The 17,939-nt window shown below is 46.0% G+C and overlaps 1 protein-coding gene across 9 annotated transcripts in view; it reads right to left on the reverse strand.

Annotated features, from left to right (window-relative positions):
- Positions 1-17,939, reverse strand: part of TENM4 (teneurin transmembrane protein 4) — a 1,105,140-nt gene that overhangs the window by 291,291 nt on the left and 795,910 nt on the right. The window lies entirely within an intron of this gene.

Consider the following 17,939-nt stretch of genomic DNA (forward strand, 5'->3'; position numbering starts at 1 on the left):
CCTCATTTAACCAGGATGCTGGTTATCTATGCTTGTTAAATGTGGTTTAACTGCAGCTGTCTGACCAGGATTACATGGAAAATCTGCATTCTCACAACCAGCTTCGCTGCTCCACAGGGCTCAGCTATCCGGATTAACTCTTTAACCAGGATTGCAGTGAGAATGTAGCCATGGTAAAATTCACCCCGCCCCATTTTATCAAGAATTCACCGCTGGTACTATCAGACAAGTCTGCAACTTTAATCAAGCAATCAATCTTTTAGCTCAAGTCATTGGATTTTTTTTCCTGATTGAGTTTAAAAGGTGTCCTGAATAATCGAGCAGAATGCATTTTTTAAAAAGCATGTGTTTTCTTTTCTTTTTAAAAAGTAAATTAAAAGTGCTTAAGAACTGTGGAGGGAAGCTATTTTAGAAGCATCCCCCTTTCTCTCACACGTAGGAGATAATGAAGCTGTTCCCACGGTCAGCAGAAAGCGGGCTAAGGGAGCCTAGCCCGCTTTCTACTGATTGTGGGCGAGCCCGGTGGCTCCAAGGTGGCTAGCCCGCCTAATCTCTGCTCCCCTTGAACGAGGTTAGCAGAGCAAGTGCTCTATTAACCTAGTTTATTTGTTCCAGTACCGCCATGGCGTGCGGCGACACACAAGTAGACCCCAACCAAGAGGCTGCAGCCAACCTCCTGGCCTCGCGGGTTTCTCCAGAATGCCCTGTGCACTTGTGCAGGGCAACCTGGAACTTCCGGGAGCCAGGTGCCCCCCCATCCCCACAACCCCCACCGGCCCTGTGACAGAGCCGGTAGTCATGTGGGCAGCCAATCTAGCCGCCCAGGGCTTGGAGGCTGCTCGTATGTGCGGAGAGTGGGTTAAGCCTGCTATCCCTGCACAAACCCTCCTGGTGCTTCACGCGTGTCTTGTGGAGCGCCTCATTGTCTCTTTTAAGTCAACACTTGATCCACTTGTGGAACTCTCTGCCACAGGATGTGGTGACAGCCAACAACCTGGATGGCTTTAAGAGGGGTTTGGATGACTTCATGGAGGAGAGGTCTATCAATGGCTACTAGTCAGAGGGCTGTGGGCCACCTCCAGCCTCAAGGGCAGGGTGCCTCTGAGTACCAGTTGCAGGGGAGTAATGGCAGGTGAGAGGGCATGCCCTCAACTCCTGACTGTAGGCTCCCAATTGGCATCTGGTGGGCCACTGTGCGAAACAGGATGCTGGACTAGATGGGCCTTGGGCCTGATCCAGCAGGGCTGTTCTTATGTTCTTATGTAACACTTCCAACAAGTTACACATGCACAATTTTTAAAAAAATCTTGTTATTTCAAAACAATTGTTTTATTTGTTCGTACATTTCATTGAACAATGAATAATCCATTAATTGACCAAGTCTGTGATCCTATGCACACTTTCCTGGGAGTAAAACTCATAAAACGCACCCTGACCAACGAAATGCTTGAGGAAGAAAGCCATGCAAGTGCAAAATTGTTGCGCTAGCTATTTGTGCTAAGCCTGGAGCTTACAGTCCAGACAAGTGTTGGTTTCCTACAAGCATGCTTGTGCCACAGTCACATAACCTGCAGTACATCTCACCTGTGCTGCAATAGTCCAATTCAACACAATTCAGAAAATCCCCCCCACTTTTTTAGAATGATGCAATCTTCTTGCATTTGTGCAACTTTGCTGTGCAAGCACTTAGGAGGCCAGCCAGGGGAACTTACTTCCACATAAACATGCACAGGATTGTTCTGCAATAAGCAACAAGGATTACTTGAATGGGGTGACATTTTATTATGGGATAACTTGTTACCACCTCAATGGTTTGTGCATTTCCATACTTAATACTTAATACACAGGAAATACTTGTGTATTTCCTTTCCCTCCAGTACTGTAATGCTCGGGGGGGGGGGGGGGAGACTAACAAAATCAGTAAAACAGATAACACTATAAAACAATAGGAAGTGAATAAAATGGTTAGAAAGTGGTAGTCATGAGGCTTCTCCTCTCCTCCCCTGCTCCCCCACTCACAGGAGCCCTCTTAATTCTCACCCTCTGACCTCTGAATGGCAAGAGCCTTGGCTTAAAGGGTTAATCCTCTGCCAAGACCTTGTTTTATCCAGATTATTATATGGGTGACACTAAGTCATGGCCTTCTACCCCCAGGCCGGCCACACTATGCTCATTTGGGAGGTAACCTGACCCACAAGCCCTGGGAATTAAGTTCCCAAGTGGCTCCTCTGCTAATATATTCAGTTGCACTCTCTCCTTCCTGTCTGATCTTGGAAAAGAAGATGCAGCAAGGGCTTCCGAGGGAGGACTTGTTTCATCCTTTATGCATTTATGTGCTTTACTATGCAGCAGGCTTTAGAAGCTCCCATGTTTGGAGCTCAGAACCAAGAAGGATCGGAATGCTTAGAGAAAGGTTCTGGGCTTTCTGAAGGAGAAAATGGGAGAGAAAGCTATCAGCTTCCCGTCCTGCTGAGTGCAAACATCAACTGAAAACCAAACTGTTTGAAGGTGCTGCTAGCTTAGGTACGCCACACACTGAAGGCGCCACCACAAATGCACAACTATATACAAATCTGGGACAAAGCAGGGTGGGTTTAAAACCGAAATATTAATCCCAAAAGGGTCGTATGCACGAAGAGCTGGTACTAGGCTGTCTTTTGATTTTTGCCATCTAATCAAAGGAATGCTCATCAATTAATCAATTATCTCTATATAAATCTGCACTCAACTAAAACAACAGGTCTAAAGAAAAAACGTGTTTAGATGGCATGAGTCCAGACACTTTCTGAGAAGAGGCTGCAGCGGGGATACCTCTTAAGCTAGCAGTGGCCATCTGTAATATTATAATTACTTATATTTAAAACATTTAACATTTTCCAAATCAACCTGCTCCTTGATTAATAAGATGAGCCTTTTTAGTTGATCAAGGTGTTTTAAATCAATTAATCAAATGAATTAATCAGCTAAAGGTTTTGTCCTACTTGGGACTGTTTTCAATGGCAGACAATAAGGCAGTTCACGTGATCAATAACTGGGCAGGATAAGTGTCCTCCCCAGTTTCGGAAGCTGTGTGCTCTCCTGATTTTTGATCATCCGTGAGGGAAACGCAAGGTAAGAGGCGCTGGTAGAGATAGAAGCAAGTCTCACAATTAGCGAGACTCGTCAAAATGAGGTCAGCGGGAAGAGCAGGCTTGGCACGCTCTCCCCGCAGACGATCCCGGCTGAAGCCCTGGGCGGCCAGATCGGGAGCCATGCGGCCCCCGGAAGTTCCAGGACGCCCCGTGCGAGCGTGCGGGGCATTCTGGAGAGACCCCCAGGGCCAGGAGGCTTGTTTCAGCCTCCTGGTGGGAGTCTCCTCGTGTGCTGCCGCAGAGCGGAGCCACGCCACAGCAATACACGATCAAAAAGATGGGGTTAGCGGAGCGCTCGCTCTGCTAACCTTGTCTAAGGGGAGGGGTAAGTTAGCGGGTTACCCACTTTGGAGAAACCGGGCTCGCCTGCAAGCCTGGTGGTTCTCACATTCTGCCAAAATTGGGCTAGGCTCTCTTAGTCTGATTTTGGCCGATTGTGAGAATAGCCTCATAGTGTGTTATGCAACTGCTGCTGGAGAGGCCATCTGAAACCACTCTTTATGGGAAAACCAATTAATTGTCTCTAGCAGAAAGAGAGCAATAAAGGTACTGCATATAGATGGGAACATAGGAAGCTGCTTTATACCAAGTCAGACCACTGGTGAACATCCAAAGCTGCTGTATCTTTATTGAATGAATGAATGAATGAATGAATGAATTTATATACCTCCTGACTCCAAAGGCTCTAGGCAGTTCACAAAAATAAACACTATAAAAACAGAATAAAATCAACTATTGAAACAATTAAAAGATTTAAAACATTCAGAGATTACAGCAACTCTCTCTCTCTCTCTCTCTATATATATATAAAAATTAAATTAATTTATATATATATATAAATTAAATTAATTTATATATATATATATATATATAAATAAAAAAAAAACACCAGCAATTAGAAGGTTAACACATTCAAAGATTACTAAAAGCCTGGCTAAAAAAAGTCTTAAGGGTTCTTTTAAAAGGCTGGCAAAGACGCTAAACCACGAATGTCTATAGGGAGCAAATTCCACAGCCCAGGAGCGGCTACAGACAAGGCCTGCCCCCGAGTCACTGCCAGAGGAGCTGGCGGTATACAGAGACAGACCTCTCTTGATGATCTTAATGTGTGGTGGGGAACATGCAGAAGAAGGCACTTGCTCTCCCAGGTAACCTGGTCCTAAGCCATCAGACGAATGGCCCATCTAGCTCGGAATCATCTGCCCAGACGGACAGCAGCTCTCCGAGATCTCAGGCAGGGATCTTTCCCAACACTGGAAGTGGTCTTATACCGAGTCAGACCATTGGTCCATCTAGCTCAATATAGTCTACGCCAGGCCTGCTCAACTTAGGCCCCCAGCTGTTATTGGACTACAATCCCCATAATACCCAGTCACAGTGGCCAATAGCCAGGGATTATGGGGGTTGTAGGCCAACATCTGCAGGAGGGCTGAAGTTGAGCAGGCCTGGTCTTCACTGACTGGCAGCGGCTCTCCAAGGTTTCAGGTGGGAGGAGTCTTTCCCAGCCCTACCTGGAGATGCTGCCAGGGACTGAACCCGGGATCTTCTGCATGCAAGGCAGATGCTCCATCACTGAACTACAGCCATTCTATCAGCGCCCACTGAAGTGAGGATTCCAAGCAACAGAGTCCTTTTTTGTGTTTGTTACGTGGATTGCATGAGCTGAGCTTCCCTGAATGCTATCTGTGGCAGAAAAGTGGTGTGCCTTTTAAGTGAATGCACACATACATACAAGCGCAGATACACACACACCAAAAAGGTACTGCAGAAAAGTGGAAAAATACGAATTTTCCGTATGCCATGACATCTTTTTGGAAAATCCTTTTGAAGACTCACACAAGCACATACACCCAGGTTGGCTTCAGAAAGCTGGAAGTCATGCCAGGAAAAGAATGTTCTATTGTATCTCCAGCAAAGGGCCCCCGCTCTGCTCGGCATTTCCACGTGCATTACATTTGCAATTTACATGGGGATTTGCAATGGCAGCACTTCTCCCTGGGTGTTAGTTACTTTGGACGAGCTCCTGCTCTAAGCAAGAGTTTACACAGCTGTGGAAGGAAAATCAAGTAGGGATCAATTTGGAGAAGAAGAAGAAGAAGAAGAAGAAGAAGAAGAAGAAGAAGAAGAAGAAGAAGAAGAAGAAGAAGAAGAAAGGAGTGCAATACAAATCTCATGCAAAAAAAAGGGGGGGGTCATCTCAGGCAGCCTTGCTGTTGAAACAGCTCTTCTACCCAGAGAGGGAATGAGTTTGCTAACTGTATTAAGTGTAGCCCTAACCAAAATAAGTTTTAGCTCATTTTCACCATTCAGAGAGCAGAAGGAGTCCCTTTTGTCACCCAAAGTCTAAGCTGCCTAAAGCCTTTTGAGAAACACAACTTTAAGGAAATAAGGCAACTTAAATCCATTTGGAGAGGTCAGAAGAGCTGTAGGGAAGGGTGGCTCCTTGCAGGCAGAATGGAGTTATTGGGGATACTAGTTCACACGCTCCAGACAGATTTATGGACCAGGCTGTCAAAGGATACCCACCCTTACTTCCTGAACGATCAGAAACCAGCCTTAGTAGTTTAATGGACAGATTGCTGCAAGAGATCTGGTAATCTCTTCTTATCAAGCAACAAAAAGCCAGCCAGCCACCATATCACAGATGCATGCAGACACTACACGATACTACGCAACATTGTCCTTCCCTCCAGGCACAGTGTCTCTAGGCAGGACATATTTATTACTGGCCTGCAGAGTGTCTTCTTCACACAAAGAAAGCTCCAGGGGAGTGAATGGGTTGGATAGGAGACAGCTGAACAGTCCAGGGCCCACCAGCACATCAATAATACAATAATGTCATCAACCCACCACAGAGACTGAACAATGCTTTTCCTGTCCGTTAGTTAATTAGCAAACGAAGAGATTAAAGGCTTTAATCTCTTGCTTACTCTCACTCTATCTTTCTTTTAAAAAAATAACAAAACCCAGAACTGGAGGCTATATGTGTATTCTATCTTTCTAACAGAGGGGGAAATGTAAATATAAATATAAATTAAAAAGATATCTTCCACTGCTGTCAGATGAAAATAGGCACACAGTTGCTGTATGAGTAATTCGTATGTTCCTTCCTTTCTGAGGAGGCAAAACCTTCATGAAGTGATTTTAACACCTCAGGCCTGGGATACATGCAATCTAAATGTTAAAACGGTTAAGAAAATTGTGCCGTCAAGTCGATTTCAACTCCTGGCACCCACAGAGCCCTGTGGTTTTCTTTTGGTAGAATACAGGAGGGGGTTACCATTGCCTCCTCCCACACAGTATGAGATGATGCCTTTCAGCATCTTCCTATATCGCTGCTGCCCAATATAGGTGTTTTTCCATAGTCTGGGAAACATACCAGCGGGTATTCGAACTGGCAACCTTCTGCTTGTTAGTCAAGCATTTCCCCGCTGTGCCACTAAAGGTAGCTAAAATGGTTTAGGACGTGGATATGTGAAGGACTGCCTCCTTCTGCAGGAGAATGTATGCATGACGCTCACGGGCCTCATTCACACAATTGGTCAAATCTAGGTTTAATGTGCGTTACCAACATTAGCGTGATTGTGTGAACCCACACACCAATGCAGCAATTTCAAATTCATCTTGGGCCATAATCCATCTTGGTGCGAGTGAACTAGGCCATGGTCTACAGGAAGACTGTGTTATGTGCTCCACGGACCTGTGAGATGCACAAGATGGAGACACATTATCGGGCTTTTTCAATGCAATGCCCAAACTCTGGAATTCCTTGGCCCGGGAGGCCCAGTTAGCCACCTTGTTGAATGCATTCAAAAATGGTATCGTTTGAATGTAGATGTTATGGTACTGCTCACTAGTGATGTTTTTGTTGGTGGCTGTTTTCACTGTTTATGGGAAAATATGGTCACTGTTGTGTTGGTTGCCATTTATTGTTTTGTGCAAAGCTGGTTGTTATTTATTTTGGTCATTGATTTGATGTGATGACAGCCAACAACCTGGATGGCTTTAAGAGGGGTTTGAATAACTTCATGGAGGAGAGGTCTATCAACGGCTACTAATCGGAGGGCTGTGGGCCACCTCCAGCCTCAAAGCCAGGATGCCTCTGAGAACCAGTTGCAGGAGAGTAACAGCGGGAGAGAGTGAATGCCCTCAACTCCTGCCTGTGGCTCCCAGCAGCATCTGGTGGGCCACTGTGCAAAACAGGATGCTGGACTAGATGGGCCTTGGGCCTGATCCAGCAGGGCTGTTCTTATGGTCTTAAAAATCTATCTATATTTCTTCTGGATGTGCCATGGAATATGCATCCCGGCGGCCCAGCTGATTGGTTGGGCGACCGGCGGCACACCCAGGAGACCAAAGGTGCTGGCAGGCATGGCCAGAGAGGGAGGCCAGAGGTGGCAGGGGGCCCGGCCGCGGGGGTAAGTGGCAGCGGTGGGCCCGGCGCCCGCAGAGGCAAGCAGTGGGGGCGGAGGGCCCGGCCGCGCGAAATGGCGGGCCCGGCAGAGTGCCGCTGGCTGAATCCAGCAGCAGCAAGGAGGAGGGCAAGAGGGAGGGGTAGGGCAAGAGAGCGTGGGTGAGGGGGGAGGGGGAGGGGAAGGGCAGGAGAGAGGAGCAGGGGGGAGTAGGGGGGAGGGCAAGAGAGGGAGCAGGGGGAGGGGGGAGGGCAGGAGAGAGGAGCAGGGGGAGAGAGGGCAGGAGAGGCTGGGGCAGGAGGGTGAGAGAGAGTGGAGCGGGAGAGAGTGGAGCGGGAGGGAGGGGAGGGGGCAAAAGTGTGGGGTGGGAGGGAGGGGAAGAGGGGCAAGAGTGTGGGGCAGAAGGGAGGAAAGGGGAGGGAGAGTGGGGCAGGAGGAAGGGGGAACAGCTGGCCCCAAAGAGTGCACAGATGCTCTGTGCGGGTTGGCTAGTAAAAAAATAAATAAAATACAGAGCGTCTTCCTCACATCATGGTAAAGATGTGGGGTTACTGAAAGATTTCCAGATCGCAGGTTGTGAACCTCACTACCGTTTCTTTCTCGAAACTATTGATAACAAATACTTATCTATAACATTTTTCAAACTACCTCAGTAATCTCTGTAAAAGGTAAAGAGTGCCGTCAAGTCGATTTCGACTCCTGGCGCCCACAGAGCCCTGTGGTTTTCTTTGGTAGAATACATGAGGGGTTTAACCATTGCCTCCTCCTACACAATATTTAATTAATTAACTAATTAATTAAACAAACAAACATATTTTATACCGCCCAAAACTTATGTCTCTGGGCGGTTTCAGCACCTTCCTATATTGCTGCTGCCTGATATAATAACAGCCCAATAAAGCATCCCAGTTTTATGACCCATATTGTTGAAAGAATAATCATTTGACGAATGTCACCCTACAAGTTTAAGGCTGAGGCAAGATTTGAACTAGCGACTTTCTGACTCAGGGCCAGAAAGTCTTAGGAAAGGAAAGGGAGTTGTAGTCCAACAACATCTGGAGACTCACATTTGAGAACTTCTACTGGAGAGTAATTCACACTGTGGCTTTTAACAAGATCTCAGCTTTTCTCCCTCTAACCACAACCCTGCTTTGCATAGGAGGAAACAAAATGAATACCCAACTGTGAAATGTAGAAAGGTCAGCCACATGGTTAGAAGAAACCCAATGCACTGGCAAATTCCAGGAGGAGGGACCATCCAGACGAACATCCAGGAGGGCGAGTATGCATTTTAAGCAAGATTCAGCACCATACCTCGTACTTTTTTCTATTAAGGTAACTATTCTAACTTTGTCATTTGAAAGTTATTTGTCTATAAGAAAAATCTGCAGATTCATGTAACAGCAATTTTGAGGGAGGAAAGCTGGTCTGAGGGAGGAGAGCTGGTCTTCTGTTAGTAAGCATGAATTGTCCCTGTTGTTAAGCAGGGTCTCCCCTGGTTTGCATTTGAATGGGAGAGTACATATGAGCACTGTAAGATATTTCCCTCAGGGGATGGGGCTGCTCTGGGAAGAGCACCTACATACTTTCATGCAGAAGGTTCCAAGTTCCCTCCCTGGCAACATCTCCAAGATAGGTCTGAGCAAAATGCCTGCCTGAAATCTTGGAGAAGCTAGTCTCTGTAGACAATACTGATCTTAGATGGACCTATGATCTGACTCGGTATATGGCAACTGCCTATGTTCCTATGAAAAGCCGAACACACTGCAAGGGACAACTGGATTTTATTGCAGCAACGAGAAATAACAATTTAAAATATGAAAAGAACTGGGAGGACACAGTCTGTGAACTAAAGGTCAGCCCATTTTGAAATATTATCAGAAATTTGACTGAACATATTGCATCAAGGAAAAATCCACTTAAATCAATGGCACTTACATCCTGGGTAACATGTTTGGGATGGAAACCATGGCTGGCATCCAGGCGGATGCAGTGCTAGTGCAATGAACTAAGATGCTCTCATGTAAAAAGGTCAAGGTAGCAAGCTGCACAATTTCTTGCAGTCTTGTCGACTTGTGCAAGTGTTGTGCTCGCACAGCAAGGAGACGGTTAGCTTTGCATCATTCCCTGCAACCTATATGGAGTGAGGAAGAGGTTATGCAGCAGGGGCCATGCCACAGCTTGTTCAACCACACCCTGTTGCAAGACGGCAACTCTAGTCTGGAACGCAAGCTGCTGACTTGGAGGAACTTGCGGACGCAAAATCAATGAAGCTTTTTTCACATGCAGCCTAAAACAGGCTAAGGATACCCAGCCCAGGTTAGGTTCCAAGTGAGAACCGCCAGGACCGATCTCGGCAGGGCAACACCGCCTAGCTCCACTTTCAAACCCAGCTGTTAGCCGAAGTTAAGGGAGTGAGCACTCCTTCAGCCTGAGCTAACTGCTCATGTGTTCGCTGAAGCTACATTTAGCCCCGGCGGACAGCGAGACGGGTGCCTAGAGTGCCCATCTCCTGGGGGAATTCCCCCGTGCATCACGCATGTAGCACAGTGCATTGTGAGCTTCACGGAGGCTGGGATGATGAGTCCTAGCCTCAGATCAATCCACCGTGCTCCATGCTGCACGGAGCAGGGCTGATCGTGTGGGAGCACGCTCTCCACTCCCACTGAGGTCGATCGTGAAACACTGAACCACGTTCGTGAGATACGAATTCGTATTTCAAATTCACAAAATATGATCGTGAAATACTAAACCACCCAAACTGAATGATCGTCTGGGGGAGAAGGCAAGGTTTGGGAAGCCTTTCCCCCACCTGCCCACTTGGCAGGTCGTGTGAATAGCCCCAATGTTTGGACTTGTGCAGTGTTAGTCTGTATGTCACCCCCATGTCACCTGGAACAATCAGTGTGTGTGGGTACTAAACCACTGCTCTCCCCTGTTTTTTTAGGGGAGTCCCTCACCGTCCCATTGCTAATCTTCACACCTTTCCTATTCACACATCCTGAAGCCAGCCAGTGTGGCTCGGTGGTTAGTGTCATAGACTAGGCCTGGGAGACCCAGGTTCAAATCCTCACTCAGCCGTGGAGTTCACTGGGTGATTCTGGATCCGTCACTACCTCTCAACCTAACCTACTTCATAGGGCTGTTAACGACGTAAAAATAGAGTGGGGGAAGAACCATGTAAGCCCCCTAAGTTCCTTGGAGAAAAGTTGGGATCTAAATGGAATGAATAAATATGTCTTTCTTCAAGAGTAATTGCAGGCTTTCCAACTGCCCTTACTACTTTAAAAAAAAAATCCTTCAATATTCCTGTAGGTCAAGGTTCTCAATCCTGGGTCCCCTGATGTTGAGGGATTACAACTCCCATCATCCCCAGTCAAAATGGCCTTTGATCAACCTACTAGCTGATGCCTGCAGCCCCAACCTACATAAATAAATTCTAATTTCCCTTGCTAAGTGAGCAAAGAAGTGCCTTTCAAAAATGGTGATTTTCTTATATTTAGCAGGGGGAGAGCAATTGTTCCTATCCAAACCCAGCACAGTGGTTGTTGCTCCAGTGGTTGTTGCTAGTGTCACCCTTACGTTTCTTTTAAAACTGTGAAACCTCTGCAGACAGGGAACCATATGATTGTATCTGTTTATTATTCATTTTCCTATGTAAACCACTTTGAGAACTTTTGTGGAAAAGTGGTATATAAATATTTATAGTAGTAGTAGTAGTCACTTAATGGTACAGCAGGGAAATGACTTGACTAGCAAGCCAGAGGTTGCCAGTTCGAATCCCCGCAGGTATGTTTCTTAAGACTATATTGGGCAGCAGGGATATGGAAGGCATCATCTCGTACTGAGCGGGAGGAGGCAATGGTAAACCCCTCCTGTGTTCTACCAAAGACATCACAGGGCCCTGTAGTTGCCAGGAGTTGATACCGACTAGACAGCTCACTTTATCTTTACTTTAGTAGTAGTAGTAGTAGTAATATATGTATTAGGCATTCACAATTTGTTCTTGAATTGTTGGGAGAAAATTCTCATATCAGCTTTGGATGGTTGGATTTAATAGCCCAGTCCTAAAAACAGCATGTACTTTTTTAACATTAAGGGATAGCCTAATTGCAAAATTAAGGGACAGCTTCTTGTGGATATGAAACAGTCATTCCAAATCAACTACCCGACCTGTCATATCACTTCACAGCACCTCAAAAGCAATTTGTTTTATGTAGGAGGCAAGCTTACATGTTCATCATAGGTTTAACATGACATGCACACACAGGTGTGAGTTAACCCTTAGAGATTAACTGGTACATTAATACCCGAGCCTTCATAATCAACCAGCTGAACAGAGACACCAAATGGTTTCTATAAACCAAGGTTGAAATACAAGGCAAGGAGTGAAAGTAATTAATTAGACACACCCTGATTTTACGGCAACCTTACAGCTATATTATTCTAGTAACCCAGACATCCATCAATGTAAATACTTGGGACTGGGAAGCTAGCAACCCAAATATTGAGCTATATTAGCAGGTTCTAGCAGGCAATTCTAGGAAGGGTCTTCTGGGGTAGCCTTTAGAATCTGGCAAGAATCCTTCACACCTCCATTGTACATTCACCTTCCTCTGTAGATGACAGAAACCTAGAGCTGCTAAAACACTTTCAAAACCTGTTAACTGAGCTGTGTCAGATAGCACTGACCCTTGAGGAATTTACCACTTCTTTGTCAATGACCATCTCCCTACTTAAGGCTCATTGTCTTGAGGATGTGAATCTGGGAGAGCAAACCCATTTCCTTTTGCAACACCTAAGGTTGTGGATTTTGAAGCTACTTAGTCAAAGGGGACTGGAGTCAATGGATTCTGAAGCCACTTAGTCAATGGGGACTGCTTTGTGGACTGGAGTCTGTGGTGTTGGTGGCTTAATCTTAAGGGCTCAAGATCTGCCTTCCTGTTTAGTTTAGTTCTCACTCTGTTTGGAAGCTTAGTACAGTTTGAGTTTGCAGAGGAAGAAAGACAGAGCCAGAGATATTGATCCAAAAGGTTTAAAATGCTTGTAAGGAAGTTTTGAAATCACACAGAAACCTTGTTTCCCCCACCCCTTACCCACTCCAAACTTTGTCACAGGGATGCCTGTTCCTCTGTCACCCATATAACACACTTCCTCAGGCCCTGCGGAGTAGGAAACAACAGACCCGACGAAAGATTCTAGCCTAGCCTTCCCCCACTAGCTAGCTTTTCATTAATGGTGAGATAAAATTTTATAGCACTTTTCTTTGAACAATTTGGTGAATTTGCTCTGATTTAAAACCCACCCACCCCAATCTTCCTATCACTGTTGCTTTTAAGATTCCTCCCCCCCCCCGCCCCAGGAGTGGTTGAGCAGTTTTCTTCTGGGGAAATGTGTTGGGTTGCTAGGTAAGTCTACTGCTTCAAAAACAACAAGATGTCTTGTGCCATCTTAAAGAACAACAAATTTGTATTGAAGTGATGTGTTTTTGTTAATTCTGTGTAGCGTACCAACCTATTTCAGAGCTTGTATCTTCCATGGACGCTCTACGCAGGTAGAGCATCCCATGGAAGTTTCACCCTTGAACTGTGCTGAAAGGCCACACCTGCACTCACCATGATTGCAGCTTCTGTCTGAAGAGGCAAATCCTGTACTCGGAGAGAGATCTTCCCATGATTAGAAATGCTGGGGTGCCAGCATTTCTGATCATGAGGAGGATGTCTTCCCAAATACAGCATCTGTTTGTAAGCCGGGGGTTTCAGTGCACATTAACACAGGCACGGAGCTTATAGGTGGACTTTCATAAGAACATAAGAACAACCAGATGCCTCTGAGAAGCCCACAGACAAGAAGTGAGGGCATGCCCTCTCTCCTGCTGTTGCTCCTCTGCAACTGGTATTTAGAGGCATCTTGCCTCTGAGGCTGGAGGTGGCCCATAGCCAGACTAATAGCCGCTAATAGACCAGACCTTCATAGATTTGTCTAAGCCCCTTTTAAAGCCATCCAGGCTGGTGGCCATCACCACATCCTGTGGCAGAGGATTCCATAGGTTAATTATGCGTTGTGTGGGAAATTGCTTCCTTTTCTCGTTCCTAAACTTTTCTGGCAATCAGTTTCATGGTTTTAGTGGAGAGAGAGAGAGAGGGAGGGAGGGAGAGGGAGGCGAAAAATATGAGTGGAACATGTAAGTACAACATTCACAGAAACTATAATACCTGAATGACTTTTAAACAGATTTTGTTAGCTGCTTTGGATTACTTTTGTGACCAAGATGTGGGATAAAAGTCCCTAGGTGGGTGGGTGGGTGGATGCTATTTTGTAAGTGCTGGATTGTTTGTCTTCCATAGGGGAATATTCAGATATGTGATCACTACCAGTCCTACATGATGTGCTGCTTGCCGATCAACCCTGAGAGCAGGTATAGGCATTATAAAATTGGTGGCCAACCTGTAATACAGAGGTCAGCAGAAAAACAAGCAGCAGACGTTTGTAGCACGAACAGGATGGCCCAGAGATGCCTATGATGCAGAGATAAAGTCCAGCTGGCCTCTCCAGCACAGCGCTGCTGCCAGCTCCCTAGACTGGAGGCAACTCTAACCCTCCTCAGGAAAATGAGCCTGTAAATGAACTGCAGAATGGTGGTATATTGTACTTTGGACTAGGAACATAAGAAGCTGCCCCCTACCGAGTCAGACCATTGGTCCATCTAGCTCAGCATTTCCTTCACAGACTGGCAGTGGCTTCTCCAGGGTTGTAGGCAGGAATCTCTCTCAGGCTCAGCCCTATCATGGAGCTTCTGCATGCAAGCGTGCAGGTGCTCTTCCCAGAGCGGCCCCATCCCCCAAGGGGAATGTCTTATAGCTCTCAAACATATAGTCTCCCATTCAAATGCAAACCAGGATAGACCCTGCTTAGCAGAGGGGGCAATTCATGCTTGCTACCACAAGACCAGCTCTCCTAGATTGTTGGCACACAAACGCCAATAAGCTCGGTTCTCTCTGCACTGAAGGAAGCTGAAAGAGGTGCATCTGTTGAAGAAGCCCGCTGCCACAGTGGGATTAACTCCCGAGTTAGGAGAAGGGGCTGGAAAATCTCCCTTCATACTAAAAGCTGCCCTTCTCCATAACTTGTAAGCTTTTCATGCTCAGGGATATTTTGAAATGAGGGTACAACGACTATTACAGCATAGGAAGCCCGATTCAGTTTTTGCCTCTGTGGTTAAGTCAGTAGGTAGCCGTAGGGAAGTCATTCTCTCTTAGCCTCTGTCTGCAATATGAAAATAACAGTGAGAGCCAGCATGGTGTAGTGCTTAGAGTTTTGGACTGGAACCAGGGAGACCCAAGTTCAAATTCTTGTTCAGCCTCAAAACTCACTGGGTGGCACTGGCCCAGCCACTTATTTCTCAGCCTAGCCTACCTCATAGGGTTGTTGTGAGGATAAACATAACCATGTAAACCACTCTAGGCTCCCTGGAGAAGATCAGGATAGACATGCATAAAATAAATAAAATAAAATACATAAATAAATAGATGCTGGTCTACCTCACAGGGTTGTTGTAAGGAGCACTGATCTAAGCAGGGCTGCACAAATTTGGCCCTCTTGCAGATGTTGGACTACAACCCCCATAATTCCTCACTATCCCCAATGTAGCTGGGGGTGATGGGAGTTGTAGTCCAACAACAGCTGGAGGGCCGAGGTTGTGCAAACATAATCTAATGCTGAACTGTATAAATCCAAGGCATTTCATTAATTATTATTACAGGCTCTGAGAGGACTGCACAACATATAACCCTACATGACTGTTGAGCTCTAAATGAAAGTAGCTAAAGAAGCAGGCATACAGTGAATATATTGATCACCCATACTCACAATTCAGTTTCTGCCTACATTTTGCCTCCAAATTGTGCTGCTCTATGCTGTTGTTATATTAATACCATGCATTTTTATAATAATGGCTTTAATTCAATTTAATTCAAACCCCTGCTAACCTGGCAAAGAGGCACCTTTTAACGTGGTGATTCTCTTTATTGAGCAGGGGGAGAGTAACTGGCCCGATCCACCCCCAGGCACAGTACGCCCAGTGACTGTTGCTGCTGGTGTCTATCTTAGCTTTCTTTTTAGATTATGAGTCCTTTGGGGACAGGCATCCATCTTATCTTATTTATTATTTCTCTGTGTAAACCACCCTGAAGCATTTTTGGAAGGGCGGTATAGAAATTGAATAAATCATCATCATCATTATTATTAATAATAATAATAATAATAATAATAGCCATGCGCTACCCTGGAGAACCCAGTGTTGGGTCAGGAAGTGCAAGATGCAGCTCTTTCAATAAACAAACCGACACCATATTGCATCAGTGTGCAAACGAGGGCTTGTTCTCAAAGAGGGCAAATCAGAGAAGCGGCTGTTTCTGCTCTGGTTCCCTGCCTCAATTTCATTTTGTCACACATACATAGGAACACAGGACGCTGCCTTCTACTGAGTCAGACCATAGGTCCATCTAGCTCAGTATTGTCTACCCAGACTGGCAGCGGCTTCTCCAAGGTTGCAGGCAGGAGTCTCTCTCTCTCAGCCCTATCCTGGGTGAGGCCAGGGAGGGAATGTGGAACCTTTGGCTCTTCTGAAAGCAGCCCCATTCCCTAAGGGGAATATTTTACAGTCAGTGGCGGTCTGGCGGATTTAGGCATAGGCAGAGTAGGCACTTGCCTACGGCAGCAAAGTTTTGCCGCTCCTCAAATTCTGCCACCTCTCTCTGGCCGCGAGGGGAAAGCCCCCCTTTTTCTCCTTAAAAACTGCCACCGTGCACAGCGGGATAAGAGCAGCAAAGGCTGTGCAGTGGCGGCAGCGGGGAGGATGCGAGGGAAAAGTCTCCCCCTTTACCTTTAAAATGCCGCGCATGTGATGGGGCTGCAGTGGCTGCAGCGGGGAGGGTCGTAGTGGGTCGAGGGGAAAGTTCCCCTTTCTAGTAATGCCGCTGGGCCGGCAGCGAGGGAGACCTCTTTCCATCTCCCCTCCTCCCTCCCAAATGGCTGCACCCCATCTGCAGTGCGTTATGGGCCTTTCTCCATCAACTTGATTCATATGATAACAAGCCAATCGGAAGCCAGTGCCAAACCAGTCGGCAAGAAGGGGAAAGACCTCCAAAATGGTACCCGGAACACTCAAAATGTTCTGGGCTTGTTCTATTGGAACAACCAGCTTGTGGGCATTGTTCCATTGGAACAAACGGAATGTTCCGGGCCTTTGTGTTCCATGTACATCCCATTCCCTACTATGCTGTAAGACAAATTGTGTAGCTCTGCATGCTTCTTGTCTAGCCATGAGCAGATGAGAGAACGCAAGAAAGTGTTTGTGCGTCTCTGCCTCTTTTATCTGTCTCTATCATGTGCGTGCATGAAAGGGTGGGACAGAACTTTTCTTTCTAGGTGGTGGTGGGGAACAGAGGAGTGTGCATCTTTAAAATGAGTAAGCCTTTTCGTATGCCTGATATACTGAGGAAGATTACTCAAAGTAGTCCTATTGGATTAAAAGGACAATTTAAGAAACCCTTAGTTTGTGCTTTTCATTTAAATGGGGCTACTTTGAGTAATTTTCTTTAGTGTGTCAGCCGATATTATTAATTGGACCATATCATGCTCATGGATGACTTGACCAGAAGGACGTTGCTTGGCTCACTTTCTTGAATCATCTCTTTGCTTGCAAGTTATTTTCCGCTTCCCAATTGTGTCACAGTTGCATAGCCTGGATTGTGGCTGTGATCGGCGAGGGCCTGATATCATGCATGGATGGTATTACATGGTGGCTGGGGACTTAAAAGCACATGTAATGGCTGTGCAACTTAGGTAGAAATAATGCATTCTATGCATCTCCCCCTAGGCCTAATCCAAGCACCTTTGAAAAATGAATCAATAGCTGGCAAGCTCACCAGAAAAAAGCTGGCAACCCTAATAATTTGGTCTTTAATGGCATTGAGTCTTGGCAGCTGGAGCACCCGTAACATTCTAAGTAACCAAATGCTCAGTTTGTGAATTTGGTTCCATCCAGAATGGACTACTGTATTCCTGCTATTTTTTATTTTGTAGATTTAAAAACAAAACAAAAAGACTAGAAGTGGAGTATGTGTGTTTAGAAACAGATAGAAAGACAGAAACAGGCAGTCGGACATGAGTCAGGCAGTTCAGGTATGAGAATTAAACAGGACTGTAAAACACTAATCTTCCCTGATGAGTTGCTAAGCACCAATGCAGTACAAAATCAAAGCATTTTTCATTCTGAAGCAAGATTATCTACCCTCTTCCTATTACTCCATGACCCACTCTCCACACCTCATGCATTTTCCCACCCTTCTCTGCTCAGCATTTCAGCTATGCTGCTCCTGCATGCACCTCAAAC

This window comes from Hemicordylus capensis, chromosome 3 (genome assembly GCF_027244095.1).
Source record: "Hemicordylus capensis ecotype Gifberg chromosome 3, rHemCap1.1.pri, whole genome shotgun sequence".
NCBI lineage: Eukaryota > Metazoa > Chordata > Lepidosauria > Squamata > Cordylidae > Hemicordylus > Hemicordylus capensis.